The following is a 14,433-nucleotide window of genomic DNA, read 5'->3' as shown; positions in this document are numbered from 1 at the left end:
TGTGCCTTTAATTGCCCTGCTCTCTTTTGAGTCTGGAAACCTTAAAGAGAAACCAGCAGACCCTTTGTTTAATTTCCAAGCAAAGGGTCTGCTGGTTTCTCTTTAAGGTTTCCAGACTCAAAAGAGAGCAGGGCAATTAAAGGCACAGAAGTCCTGTCCACTATTGAGTCTGGCAACCCTATTCGTTTAAAGGAGCCTGGGGCATGCTGCTTAAATTGTGTGGTTCAGCCACATGGGGAAGGAAAACTCTTTGGCTGGGTACCCGGGTGCCAGCCAAAGCAGAAGTGTCACCCTGACTGCATGCAACAGAGCAAGTTGACAATATCCCCTGGCACTGCAGGAATTTTTATTTACCTCTTTTTCAAGTTCTGACACCTCTGTCTTTTCAGCTCTGTTTCTATTCCCAGAAATGTCATAAAAACCTTTTTAAAAAACAGAAAAATGTTATATTCCTGATCAGACATAATTACAAGTTGAGGAAGACGGTGGGAAACCAGCTCTCAGATTTCCCTCCGGGCAGAATCTATCCTAACACCTCCACCTACTGTAAAGTTAGTTTTCTTAGTAAAAGAAAAATATGTAACACTTCCCAGTAAATCATTCTTTCTTTCGGAGGATTTTACAAAGAGGTAAATGCTGTGTTTACTCCTAGAGAGCAGAAAGATTACCTCATTCTCCAAGAACTGGCTAGAGATAATTTACCAGAGGTAAACAATAATCTAATGGGGATAAGTTTGCTTTTCTTGCACAGCCCAGTCTTAGACAGTTATATGCATATCTTAAGCCATTTGTGCCTAGGTGCCCCTATGCAAAGGCTGGACTGCCTGAGTATTTGGGGCAGTGGGAGGGGTGTGAGAAAGGAAGAGGGAGAGAGAGATGACATATACTAGACAAATAAATTTGGAAGTAGTCTTCAAGAGAAAACTACTTGCATGAGACAAACGGCAATGTGGGAATAGTGGGGGAGTGAAGGAAAACATGGTAACAACATATCAAAGTTCAAGGCCATTGCATCACCACTGAAATACCCAAATAGGTTGAATGGCTATTTCAGCATGGATACTGTACCAGTGGGTTTTTTGCAATCGCATGAGGTTGGACTAGACAACCTCTGAGATGCCTTCCAACTATAGAGTTTTTATTTTTTTAATGTTACACTGATTGAGAGGGCTTGGGGCACATAACCCTGAACACTTATATCAGCCGTGGGGAAATATTGGCAAACTCGCAGTTCCCTTCATTCTCAGCCAGCATATCCGAAAGGTTGATGGGAGCTGCAGTACACTAACATCTGGCAACTCACAGGTTCCCCACTGCTGACTTACATGCTGACTCAATAAGCCAGTTACTAACTGGAACTCTTCATGTGCCTCAAGATTGTATGTGTAATTCGGCTTGCTCTGAACAAGGGTGGTCCTGTTGCAAAGAAATAGGAGAAAGCCTAAGGCTAAGCTAAGAGAAGTATTAGCAGTTCCTGCCATAAATCCTCTTCACAGTAGTTAAGGAGTATTTCCCACCCAAAATAATAGATCTTGTATACATATGCCTAATTATTCCTCCACACCCAGAACCATGCCATAGATAATGCAGGTAATGCCTCTAATTTGCCCATTAATTATTCCTTGCAAGTAGCAGATTTCATCTAGCAAGCATAAAGGTAAAGGTACCCCTGACCATTAGATCCAGTCGCAGATGACTCTGGGGGTTGCGGGGCTCATCTCGCTCTATACACCGAGGGAGCCGGCGTTTGTCCACAGACAGTTTCCGGGTCATGTGGCCAGCATGACTAAGCCGCTTCTGGCGAACCAGAGCAGCACACGGAAACGCCGTTTACATTCCCGCTGTAACGGTACCTATTTATCTACTTGCACTTGACGTGCTTTCAAACTGCTAGGTGGGCAGGAGCTGGGACCAAACAACGGGAGCTCACCCCATCGCAGGGATTTGAACCGCCCTTCGCCGACCTTCTGATCAGCAAGCCCTAGGCTCTGTGGTTTAGACCACAGTGCCACCCACGTCCCTCTTACTCTTCCCCAATTAAATGAAGCAGCCTCAATTGCATTACCTGAGAAATAAAAGCTTAATTCCTGCGACATAGTTTAGCTAATCATATCATGCTTAAGAGGAAAGACGACCCTGTTGCAAGTCTGTGGCATGAAAATTTAAATGTCATGACCAGTGACTGCTGACTGCACCTATCTTCTGCTGTCCTATTAAATTATTATTATTATTATTATTATTATTATTATTATTATTATTATAGAAAACAAACCCTGCCTTTTGTAGTGCAACATGCTTTCTGTCGAGCCCTGTGATGATAATGAGATCACCTTGTGTACTCGAGTTAATGCTAATTCGATAAGCATTTTCCTATAAACAGACCTCTCCTGCACACCCAAGCTTTTAAACTTTTATGGAATCTTCGAGGATTTTTCTTCTTCAATACACTCTGACCCCGTGGGACCACTGCGGGAGCTTTTCACATTGGCTAGACCCCTTGCCTTTCTTCCCTATTCCCTTGTCTCTTAATCATGTTTGCTATTTTCCTGTCTGGACCATGTAGGACTTGTAAGACAGCATGTGACAGTCTCATTCTAAAAGGGTGTTCACTGCTGTGTTTATAGCTTTTGATGGAGGGTTCCTAGAAACCCATGGTGGAATCAGATGCATCCACAATAAGCCTGAGCCTAATCAGGGACAGGAAAGCTTGAAACCCAGATCAAATAAATAAATAAATCTGGGTAGTAGCAGTAGTACAGTATACTGCCCTTCATCCGCAGGTATCGGGGCAGTTCACAACATACAGGTACAGGGAGCTGTCCACTACACCAACTGACAACTAAGCACCTCTTAAAACCCCCACACCCAGTGACATTTGTATCCCAACAAGTCACAGTGAAAATCCAGTCAACTGTATTGAGCTTATGTTCTAGGCAAAGTGGGTTGGGATAGCCTGTGTTTTGCCTTGCATTGAACTAACCATTTCTGTTCCCATAGCACAGCAGAGCCAATTTTTACTTACTTTCAGCCATTTTCTGCAGATGAATATATTATAACAACAAATTGGGGTAATTCTCCTAAGCCATGGCAATATTAGCATATATTGGGTCTTAGTGATATGCCCCAAATATGCAAAATGACATTGGTATTCAGTAGTCATGTCTACTGCAATGGGATCTTTCGTGTCCACTTAACAACCCCAAAGGAATACTTCTGTGAACATGTGTAAGAAGATGCAGGTTTACATACATGTGCATGGACACATCAGCAGATCTGGCAACACAAGTGGGTAAAGTTTTTGATCTGCAAGTAGAATAGGAACATAGGCAGCTCCCCTATGGCCCATTTAGCTTAGTATTGTCTACAATGATTGGCAGTGGCTCTCCAGGATTTCAGACCATGGTGGTCTCATCCAGCCCTACTTGGAGATGTCAGGGAATGAAAAAGAGACCTTCTGAATGCAGCACACATGCTCTATCACTGAGCAATAACTCTTCCCCAAATTTGGAGAGATTGGGATTATTCATATTTATTACACTGATCTGTGTCAATCTGGTATTTTATGATTTTGAGTTTATTGTCTTTAGTATCACTAGTCATCCCAGAAAGGGCAGTATTAAACAAACATCCTAGTAACTACTAAATGACATTTTTGCTGTACCTCTTATGCCCTTTTGTGATATGCACAGAAAGAGATGCTGGTAGATTGCACTCTGAACCATTAATATTTACATTAACTCAAATGTAGCTCAACGAACAATTATGTATTTTGCAATAAATACAGCAAGACGTTCAGGTTTATGTCAAACAGACCCCAATAATGATAAGTAGGAAATATTCGATTTAAATTCCTCTAGAAAAGACAAGATACACAGTAACACACATACATAACCGAGAGTCAAAGCAGAGGTGATTAGGCTGTGATCAGGGTGGAGAGTCCTATACATTTTGCATTACAATTTCTTTAAATAATTTTGAAAGTAACTTGTTTCTTAATCACTGTGGGCATACTTTGTTTTACACATCACCACCACCACTTATTTTTCAGAAAATCCAGTTGCTACTTATAACTTTTAATAAGAGACAAATAGAAATATAAGAAGCTTCTGCATGGTTGACTACACAATGGATTTGAGAGAGACCGGGGCTTTGTAAAACCACTCAGTCCCTCAACAGACACAAGCTGAGAAGAGCCCACTAACTGAACCAAACAGCCAGGAAATTTGAGATTAAAGTTCAGCAGTGTAATCTTATATTTACACTCAAATGGAAAGTAGGCTTCCTCTAGGATTATCTCCTCTTTCCTCATCCTGTACATCAATTTCATAAAACAGACAAGAAAAAAAAGAGCCTGCATAGAAAGTCTGCCCTAAAGAGTTTACCTCAGCAATCATTGACCTCTCTGGCAACTAACCAAGAGCAGAAGTATGGGAAAGTGTTTGCAACATGCTTTTCAGATCACTTTCCTATATTGTTCATGCCTTGTGACCAAGTTCTTCCGCATAAATTCCCACATTACATTACAAAACAGACAATAGCAATAATAACAACAATAACCACAACAACTAAGTAATAGAAAATTAAGAGCAAAAGAGAGGACAGTAATGGTGCTGATAATAATACACAAAATAATACAAGATCACCAGTTAAGAGAAAAAGAGGATAATCACCATCTCAGTCATTACTTAGTAAATAACGAGTGCTTGTGGGACATTATGCACATGAAAGCTCATACCATTGACAAACTTAGTTGGTCTCTAAGGTGCTACAGGAAGGAATTTTTAATATATTTTGTAGTCTATTCAGAGTAATTCTGTGGGTAGAATAAAGGAACTCAACATTTACTTCAAATTCACCCTCCTTTGGAGTACTACTACTACTAATAATAATAATAAAATCAAACATTAAAAACTTCCCGATACAGAGTAGAAACCACATGCCACAGGCCTCAACCCTGACAATCCCCAGGGCTCAAATTAAGCCCTATGATCTTACCTTATTTGAGATGGATTGTTTAGGCGAGAGAGAAAAAGACGTTCGCTCAACACCTCAGTTACAGCTCAGAGAAGCAAGCAAGGTTTCGGATTTAAAGCAGCCTCCGACTCCGGTGGCTTTGACACCAACAGCACCACGATCCTGGGCAAGTCCACACAGAAGGAAACCCAGCTGAGTTCAAAGAGACTCCCACAAAAGCGCGCGCAGGACTGCAACGCCAAAAGTCCGGGGCCACTTGATTCTCCAACCAGCAACGAGTGCCTTCTTGCTCAATGGCCCCGTTTGCAACATGCAGAGAGCTGCTCTACGTTTAACGGCTCCCTCCCTCCCTCCCGGTCGTACCTCCTCTTGCCCAGCCCAACATCGCGCTTCCCCGCCGAGAGATAACAAACCCTCCCCCCGTCTCCTTTCCTCGCGTCCTTTCTGTACTCTCCCTGCCCTGGCTCGTTTCCTTACTGACGTGTCAGCAGCAGGGGGATCATCGAGCAGCAGGCGGAGAGAGACCCGCACCCAGACTTCCAAGCGGGAAGCCTCCCCAGTGGGCAGCCCGGATGGGGAGCCCCACCCAAGCCCAGCTCCCTGACTCCCCGCACTCGCACGTCGGAGCTTTAGTCCTCCAACCTCTGGGGGTGAATCTCGTGCCACCGCCACCTCCTCCCTGCCAGCACTTTTTCGCTCCGCTCCTGACGGTGCGCAGTGCAAGGAAGGGCCCGCCCGGCAAGTCCTGTCCCGAAACGCCAACCTACCTTAAGTTTGCACCGGGTCCGAGGACGGCGGCTGCAACTTCTGCTGCTGCTGCGGCTGCAACAACAAGCGGAGGCGCCATGCAGCTTCTCCCGCTGCGAGACGCTCAGAACGGATGGCGGGGTCACCCGAGGACGAGTTTCAGCGTTTAGGTGCATGTGACGCGGAACTGGCGGGACGTCTCGCCACCTGGTGGGCGGTTACGACCCATGCAGGCCCCTGCTCGACTTCCTTCTGCAAAAACCAGCACCGTTCAAACGCTTGGGCACTGGGACGTTGCCCGCCCGGGAGAGAGAAAGGGCCCAGTGCCTTTTAATGGGTGTCTGGGCGGCGCAGGCAGAAATTCAACAGGTATATCACCTGTTGCACCTTATCACAGCCTCCCCGTGCCAGGAAAATGCTGGCTGTTAAAAGGAAGCATTCTCTTGAGGCCGTTCTTTTATTTATACTGTACTGTATTTAAAATTATGAGCAAATAGTTATAAAGATAGAAAATGCTGCTCACCTTTTAGTTATTATTTTTTTTGGCAGCTTATGCCATTCTTGTTTAGACAAGCCTACCCAGGTACTTAGAAAGTGGAGGTAATTTTAATTTATTTTAGTATTTTAACTTTTGGATGATTTAAAGTGAATGCTTCTCAATTTTATTTTTTCCTCTTTTTGAAAGAAGGATTTTTTAAAAAAAACAACAATCAAACAGTGTATAAATTTTATGGAATAAATAACTATAAAGTTATTGGCAGTCTAAAGAGAGAGAAAGGGAGTGAGAAACACTCAAGTTAACGATAAAATTAAAAGTAGCAGTAAAAGTAAAAGTAGCATCAGATATTTCTGTTTGTGGTTAACATGTGTTTTTTTATTATTATTTTTAAAAAAGACTTGAGGGTAAAAAGCTCACTGCGTGGCACCAAAAGCATTACAGTGTGGAAACCAGGAAGGTTCGTAGCTGATTGGTAGAGCATCAGTGTTGTAATCAAAAAGTTGCAGGCTTAACCCCTGGAATCTCCAGGTAGGGATCAGGGATTTCCCCCATCTGAAACCCTGGACAGCTACTGACAGTTAGCATGCTGACTACAATACCATAGTCTGATTCAAGACAGCTTCCTATGTTCCTCTGTCACTACAGAGAGTGCTCTATAGACATGATGCTGCCATCAAAAAGCCCCTCTTCCCAATCACCACCCACCACGCTTCAGTCCGTGGAAACGCCCTGCAACAACCCCCTTTTCCACTCAGCTGCCAGGCCCTTTGAACCCATGGAAACAAGTGGACATAAACGAAAGTGATAAAGCACGTTCCTTGCTCTGTGAAGGTGCAAGGCATGCGCATTATGTTTCCTTTCATCGACATAATATTTGGTAATGTCGCTCGCTTTTCACAGCAGCTTGAGTTATCAGCCTATGTAGGGCACCTTTGTTAGTCGCCTTTACCTCAAGACTTATCTTTTAACTTAGGCCTTGTGGGGGCAGAGAATGGACTTTAAATCATAGAATAGTACGAGTTGGATGGGACCTCGAGGATCATCTAGTCTAACCCCTGCAATTCAGGAATCTCCACTAAAGCGTACATGACTGATGGCCATCCAACCTCTGCTTAAAAGCCTCCAATTAAGGACTTGGTTTGCTGCTGAGATATATACTGTATGGGGTTTTTGTCAGTTTTGCTGAATGAATTGGTTTAGTTATCGGTTTATGATATTTAGTGTTTTAATATGACTGCTGCAAACCACCCTGTGAATACTGACAGCTAAAAGGCAGTCTAAAAATACAGGGACAAATAAAAGCAATAGTAAGGCAGGCAACTTCCAAGTTGTCTACCAGCTGCTGGGAACAACAGAAGGCTGTTGCCCACTCCCTGAGCACAGTTTTCTGGGCTTCCTCAATAGTCTCGAGCTATTCAGTTCTTTATGCTTAAGCCAAGAAATTGTTTCTATAACTACATTTAGCACTAATAGATACATTAATGGCTTGAGACCACTGAGGAAGCCCAGAAAACTGCTCAGGGAGTAGGCTATCCGCCAACCCCAATAAATTGGCCCTGTCGGGGGAGAAATAACAGCTCTTCAATTTTATGGACTGCTAGGGCGAAACAGGGATAGAATGTCTTCCATCTGCACTTCACAGCTACCTGGAACATCATTGAACTTACCTACCTGCTTCTTGAACTAACCAAAAAAGAAGGAAAAAAACAAAAATTGAGTCAAGAAGTTGTAAGAACTTAGTAAAATCTGACATTGCAAGTTCACTTTATTTTAGATAGCTTATAAGTTTTCATGGCACTTTGTAAGTAGTTGTCTTATTCACACAAACTTGATAAATGGTGAAAAATTGTTTTTGAACAAGAATATTAATTGTGTGAACAATTGTTGCCTTAATACAGGCATAGGCAACTCGGCCCTCCAGATGTTTTGGGACTACAATTCCCCTCATCCCTGACCACTGGTCCTGTTAGCTAGGGATGATGGGAGTTGTGGTCTCAAAACATCTGGAGGGCCGAGTTTGCCTATGCCTGCCTTAATGTTCTGCTTGTGAGCTTCCCAGAGGCATCTGAATGTCATTGTGCGAAACCAGATCCTGGATGATTAGGAACATTGGTCTGATCCAGCAACTGATCCAACACTGGTCCCAAAGACTCCCAGTGTCACTGCTTACTACTGTAAATTCATGTTGCTGCAGAGCCTCTCCACAAAGACAAAGTGGGATATCCTTGCATGTACATGGAAAATACAAAAGTCTTTTTTTTAATAAAATAAAATAAAACAACAACCAGTTTCAGACTTAGTTTCCGATCAGCGAATCAGGAATATTAGGCCACAGGTGCTTTGCTGGTTTCTTCTAGTTTGTCCTTGAACAAGGCATTTGGATTGTGGGGACAACTCTGCATCTTTCAACAAGAATAATCTCATGTGGAAACAACAGCAAAAAACCATTAGTACACATCCAATGTGCAACTGAGCCATATGGGCATGTGGGCAATCTTATGGCGATCTCTAAAGTTGTGGGAATGGATAGGGTAAGCACTATAATGCACTTTTAAATGCTGTGGAAATTAAATTCAGGCTAGTCTATATATATATATATGTAAAAAGGACATGTGGGTTTCTGTCCACTTTTCTCTGAAACCGCTTCACCGATTCCATTCAAATTTGAACACAACGTCCAAAGCGAATGTCCGAAGGCTCTTATAAAGTTTTCAAATACAGATGTCACACCTCCGCCAGGTGAAACCCCCCAAAAACCCTGTTCCAGAACATACCACTCCGCCAAAAGTGCATGCTGGGAAAAGAACCAGGTTGCAAACCAGCGCCCTCTAGCAGCGGCTACACTGGTACTACACCTATAGAACCTTCCCTCTAAACAGCACCTCGGCTGCCGTTTACATACGAGGCCGAAGCCTTAACAGACTAGGCCAAATGGAGGCTGAAGCCTTTACAGACTAAGCCAAATGGAGGTACTGACTCGCCGGGGTGGGGTGGGGCAGGGGACGGGATAGGTCAGGACACGGAGGGTGGGGGGAGGAGGGGGCGGGATACATCATGGATTGGCACAGGGTGGGGGCAGTCACAGGGATTAGCCACAGCAACGCGTGGCAGGGCCAGCTAGTTTCAAATAAAATGCATGTATGGGAAGCAACATTAATTTTTGAAACTTGTTTACTTCTAAATAATATAGATATGTTTTGAAACTCACTTCAAATGCAGGGCAAGGTGTATTGCTGCCTGGATACAAGCATAAGCTTCTACGTAGGGCCTACAGGGATTGACATTTTATAATTTATTTGACAATTCCCTTTAACTAGGAAGGTTTAATTCATTTAATTAGAATCCTAGCACAATCCCCGGCAATTCAACAGCCATATCCTGTGTTCATACCGCAGCCGTCTTACCACTGCTCTCCTAGATTAAGTATGGATGAGTGAACATTTAGGAAACCGCTTGCATAAAAGGAGTGTTGATAAGAGTATACAGTAGATTGAAAGTGATGATTAATAATCTCAATTAATGTAAGAAATGCATGATTAGAGGCAAAAATAATAATAATGAAATCCTGGGCTGAGAGCTGTGTTGACCTCAGTTATTGACCTCAGTTAGTTGAGCATAGCTGTCAACTTTCAGATTTGAAAAGAAGGGATCAGCAGTCTACAGTATATCTAACAATCCAGGATAGCAGCGGGAAACGGCACTGGAAAAAGCGAATTTCCAGCCAAAAAAGGGAAAGCTGACAGCTGTGGCTTGGAATAAGGGAGATTCCTGCAAAAAAAGGGAGGGTTGACAGCTATGTAGTTGAGCCAGAGTAGCCATAACCTCCTTAATTCTTTTACCAGGGTCACCAGACATAGTTTTGCAATACTAATTTACCATTTTATCTCCAAGGCTTTATGAACACATTTGCATGTATTCATACGCTAAGGGGTATGGTGGGTTGCATCTACCATGTGCCCAGGTTTGCTTGGTTCATTATACAGGAGTATAGGACTGGGGTTGTCAAAGAACAGCATCTTGCTGCCTTGCTCTGATCTCTGAGAGAGTCAGAGAGCTGGGTGCCGGCTTCATTCTCCATAAACTGAGATGGATCTGGCAGGGAACTGCAAGTGTGTTGTCTCAGGGTCTTGGGCTCTAGTATTTCCTTGAGCAGCCCAGGTTCCCCTCCTATCTAGGGGCTGTGATTTTGAATGGGAGTGGGGGTGGCAGCAGTTATTGGATAGTTAATATGCAACTGACCAACTCTTCAGGGCTGTTCTGCAGCAGTTGCATAAGGAAGGGCATAACAGTTTTCAAACGCACACAACTAGGATCTGCTGGTACTTTGTGGTAGTGTCAGGGTTTAATTCCAGAATTACTGTGGCAATTGAATTCCATAATTTATTTACTCCAGTCAGGGTTAGATGTCATAGAGGACATCTAGATAAATGAGATCATACTGTGCCAGTAAAATATGAATGTTCCTCCAACAGTACATGGCGATGTGTTGTGAATCCTCCAGAATTGTTTCTTGCATTTGAACACTGAGTTTAAAGCAAGAACAACCAGCAAAAGTTATTTGAGGCAATATAATGCATGGTATCCATTTGGTAGCAAAATACATGGGAATTTTAATTTTAGTTGTGTGTGTAAATATGCATCTTTCTTAGCAAGGTGATCGTGTCAGACATATGGAAATTGGAATATGTACTAGGAATGACAAAAATTAAATAGTGGGTTATGCCACTCAATTAAATTTGACAGCTGAGGAATAATGAGGCTTGGTGATGCAAATGCCAGGGCCAATTGTCCAGGAATGGTCCACGGGAACTGATGCTGGCATTGTGTGTGTGTGTGTGTGTGTGTGTGAGAGAGAGAGAGAGAGAGAGAGAGAGAGAGAGAGAGAGAGAGAGATGAGAAATGAGAAATGCTTTGCAGGGCAGATGCAGCCACTATATTTCTTTTTTCCAGTGTCGCAGGGTGCAATATTTGGACTTAGAGGCATTGTTGTGAAATAAAGATGTCAATTTTTTTAAAAAAAATTATTTAAAAGCATCTATAAAACTGCTTACAAATTTTAAGAACTCTAAGTGGTGTACAATTAAAGGAAAATAAACAATAGTATAAAGGTACATTAAAATTAAATTAAATTAAATTAAAACAAATAAAAACAGGTTCTGCCTTACCCTGGGCAAAAAGGCATGTGTTTACAAAATGTCTGAAGCAACTGGTGGTTGCTGCTTCACTTATGGCAGAGGGAAGGTCATGCCACAATACAGGGACGATAGCAGAAAATGAAGGGGGGGGAATGTCACTGCCTTGCAATATTCTGCAGGGTGAGGTACCATGGGTAGACTTTCCCCAAATGATTTAAGTGATATTACAGGTTTATGCAAGAGAAGGCAGTCTTTCAGGTAACCTGTTCCTGGGTACAGTAGTTGCAACCACCCAATTCAGCACTTCCCATTTTAATGCTGGACCATTTTAAAAAGTTAGAATGTAAAAAAACCAAAAGAAAAGAAACAATGCTGCTGCTGCTTCCACTGCTGCGTAAGCTTGTGGGAGGGGAACAGCTCCTTGAGTATATCATCCTTTTATGTGATCCCAGCTGTTAGCCTGCTACCAAACTGTTCCCTTATTCTTCTTCCCTATATCTTGCTTCCCTGTCCACTTCTGCAGTTTGGGAGTCACCTGTGGTTGGAAAGCCAGGGACAGGAGCCTTGCTAGAAGAAAATGTGGCAACCCTAAAGGGAAGGCTTGCCAAACATTTTTTATTGTCAGGCCCACAGCTGCTGCTTCAGGGTTTCTGAAGCAATAATCCTAATGAGAAGGGGGCTTCAGCCCATGCTGTGCCTATCAGATCAGATGAACGACCCACTGGATGGGGTGAATGAGAATATCCCTACTTTCCCCAGTGTGCTCTTCTGTCATTTTTGTGCTATGGAGTTGAAACAAAAGGGAGGGAAGCCATCACTCTGGAGCAGCCTATAGCTACACTCTAGATAAGTGTTGCACATGATTCAGCCATTCCCTTTGTAATTTCCTAATTGAATTTTTGGCCCTTGCCTGTCCTGCCAATGGATAAAAGCCAGCCATTTCTCTTGATTAAATTGCAAAGAACAGAAAGAACAGAAAGTGTTGGCAGGGGGATGATTCCCAGGGCTATTTGCATCCCTATATGCTGAGATCCCTGATTCTGTTTCACAGGAGAAATTTAGGCATTTTAGGCATAAAAATGTGAATTCATGCTGCTAAATTCTGAAAACTGCCCCCCAGTGTTGGCATGAAGTGTTCAGTCTCCATCAGTAATGACAACTCCAGCCTTGCAAACACATTCTAAATCCAGATTTATAATCTTATGGTCAAGGTTATCCAGTGCTTTTTTCTAGGAGAAAAAGGTGCCAGAACTGTGTACCCTTGAGGACCCCCAGGGAAAAAACAACACTGAGGTTATCTATACAGAGATATCCTAAAAACAGCAGCAGCAGTAGTAACTGCTGTGATATGTTTTTAGGTGCTTGAAGTCTTGCTACCAGAAGGCTGGCTAAAGCCACTTAGAGCAAAGGTGGGCAAACTATATGCAACATCTACTTTTTACCTGGTCCCTGAGCTGTCCGGGACTGCACCCCTGCTGCCCCAGATGTGGTGATTTGGATGTTTCTAGACGTGCTAGGCCAAAAGAAGTGGCTGTTAAGTGGGAAACAGGAATGCTTTATGAGGCTAGTTGCCTCCTGTAGGAGTGCACGGCTCTCGCAATTGCTCCACATCTAGAAACTTCTGGAAGCTTCATGACAGGTGTTTATTGTGGGGTAGGGGGAAGCCATACACTTTAAATATATGGTGTGTATGCAGCCCCAGTTCCAACAAGCAAAGTGGATCATTCTAGGTTGGGAATGTAATGTGACCTGCAGGTTGAAAAGACACTTGATTAAATCATGATATACTTTATTAGCAAACTCAGTTCTCTGAGTGCCAGTCCTTATGTAGCCGAAACCACACAATGCCTACACATGAGGGAGATATCAGTAGGCTTGGCACAGGCCCAAAGTTTGCAGAAGTACAAAAACAATTTAGGGGGAAAACCTAAAAGAGATGGGGATTGCAAAACAAGTCAATGAGCATATCCATTGGGTATCAAATGTTGTCTGACTGTTGGCAGGAAAAACCAGAAATGGGTGGAATGGAGTACAGTGGTACCTCGGTTTAAGTACACAATTGGTTCCGGAAGTCTGTACTTAACCTGAAGCATACTTAACCTGAAGCGAACTTTCCCATTGAAAGTAATGGAAAGTGGATTAATCCGTTCCAGACAGGTCAGCGGAGTACTTAAACTGAAAGTACTCAAACCGAAGCATACTTAAACTAAGGTATGATTGTAAATGGAAACCTGAGCAGGAGTACTCCTTACTGTAACATTTTGTTGCAGGACCCATTTGTAACTCATAAATAGTAATGCATGCTAAAACTGTTGCAAAGCTTCATGGTTTTGTATAATGTAGAGAACTATAACCTGAGATGCAGAAATGCAAAAGACAGAGCTAATGTTACCTGAAATATTAGGAAAACTTTTAAATGATTTTTCACCTAATACTGTACTGATTTTTTTAAAATCTCTCACCCCCTCCTCTTCCCTCATGGCATCTGATTTTAACTTGGAGCATTAGCCTGCCAAATAATTTCCATGTTTGCAAACTCTGAGACAGACTTCTCAGCTTACAGACGGTACTCTTATTTGACTACACCAGTCAGACCAAGTTACCTTGACAGCTCTACTCTGAAGCAACTGAGCTCTTAATTGTGCTTTTCAAAAAGTAAAGATTAAATTCAATGAAGTCTGCTACATTGTATAAACCTAGATGATAGTAATAAGATGCACCCAAATCCAGCAAGGGTGCTCTGTGTATGGAAGCAGGCTTCTGCAAGTAAACCACATTTTGAAATATGTCCTGCATGTATAGTAATGCATTGAACAAGTGCTGTTGCTGGATTTCTGTGTCCAGAACCTAGGTCTGCACAAGTGGCTCCCTTTGCTGAATTGGGATCATAGGCTCAAAAAAGCAGACAGCAAGGCCATCTCTGATAGTGCCAATTGCCTCATTTGGGGGGGGGGATAGGGGCTACATCTAGAACAGGTACCAATGCTTTCAAAAATGGCAGCATCAAACCATCTCCCAAGTGACCATGTACAGCCAGATCTTTATGCAAAGCCCAATTGCACACACAAGCCTCTTTGG

The 14,433-nt window shown here is 42.9% G+C and overlaps 1 protein-coding gene across 21 annotated transcripts in view; it reads right to left on the bottom strand.

Moving 5' to 3' along the window:
* The window catches only part of SGK3 (serum/glucocorticoid regulated kinase family member 3), a 62,139-nt gene extending 56,287 nt beyond the window's left edge, over positions 1–5,852 (bottom strand). For 9 of the 21 annotated variants that reach the window (XM_088676343.1, XM_088676336.1, XM_088676335.1 and 6 more), the window contains exons 1-2: positions 5,742–5,852; positions 4,996–5,136 (exon numbers count right to left, since the gene is read on the bottom strand). The gene's annotated coding sequence lies outside the window, so the exon portion shown is untranslated. Of the gene's footprint in view, positions 1–4,995; positions 5,275–5,741 lie in introns of those variants that run through there. The other 12 variants (XM_088676337.1, XM_088676333.1, XM_035124802.3 and 9 more) reach the window with 3 other exon arrangements.
* Between the last annotated feature and the right edge of the window lie 8,581 nt (positions 5,853–14,433).

Source organism: Zootoca vivipara, chromosome 8 (genome assembly GCF_965207765.1).
Source record: "Zootoca vivipara chromosome 8, rZooViv2.hap1.1, whole genome shotgun sequence".
Classification (NCBI taxonomy): Eukaryota; Metazoa; Chordata; class Lepidosauria; order Squamata; family Lacertidae; genus Zootoca; species Zootoca vivipara.
The sequence above is the reverse complement of the archived record's forward strand: the minus strand, read 5'-3'. Positions and strand labels throughout refer to the sequence as shown.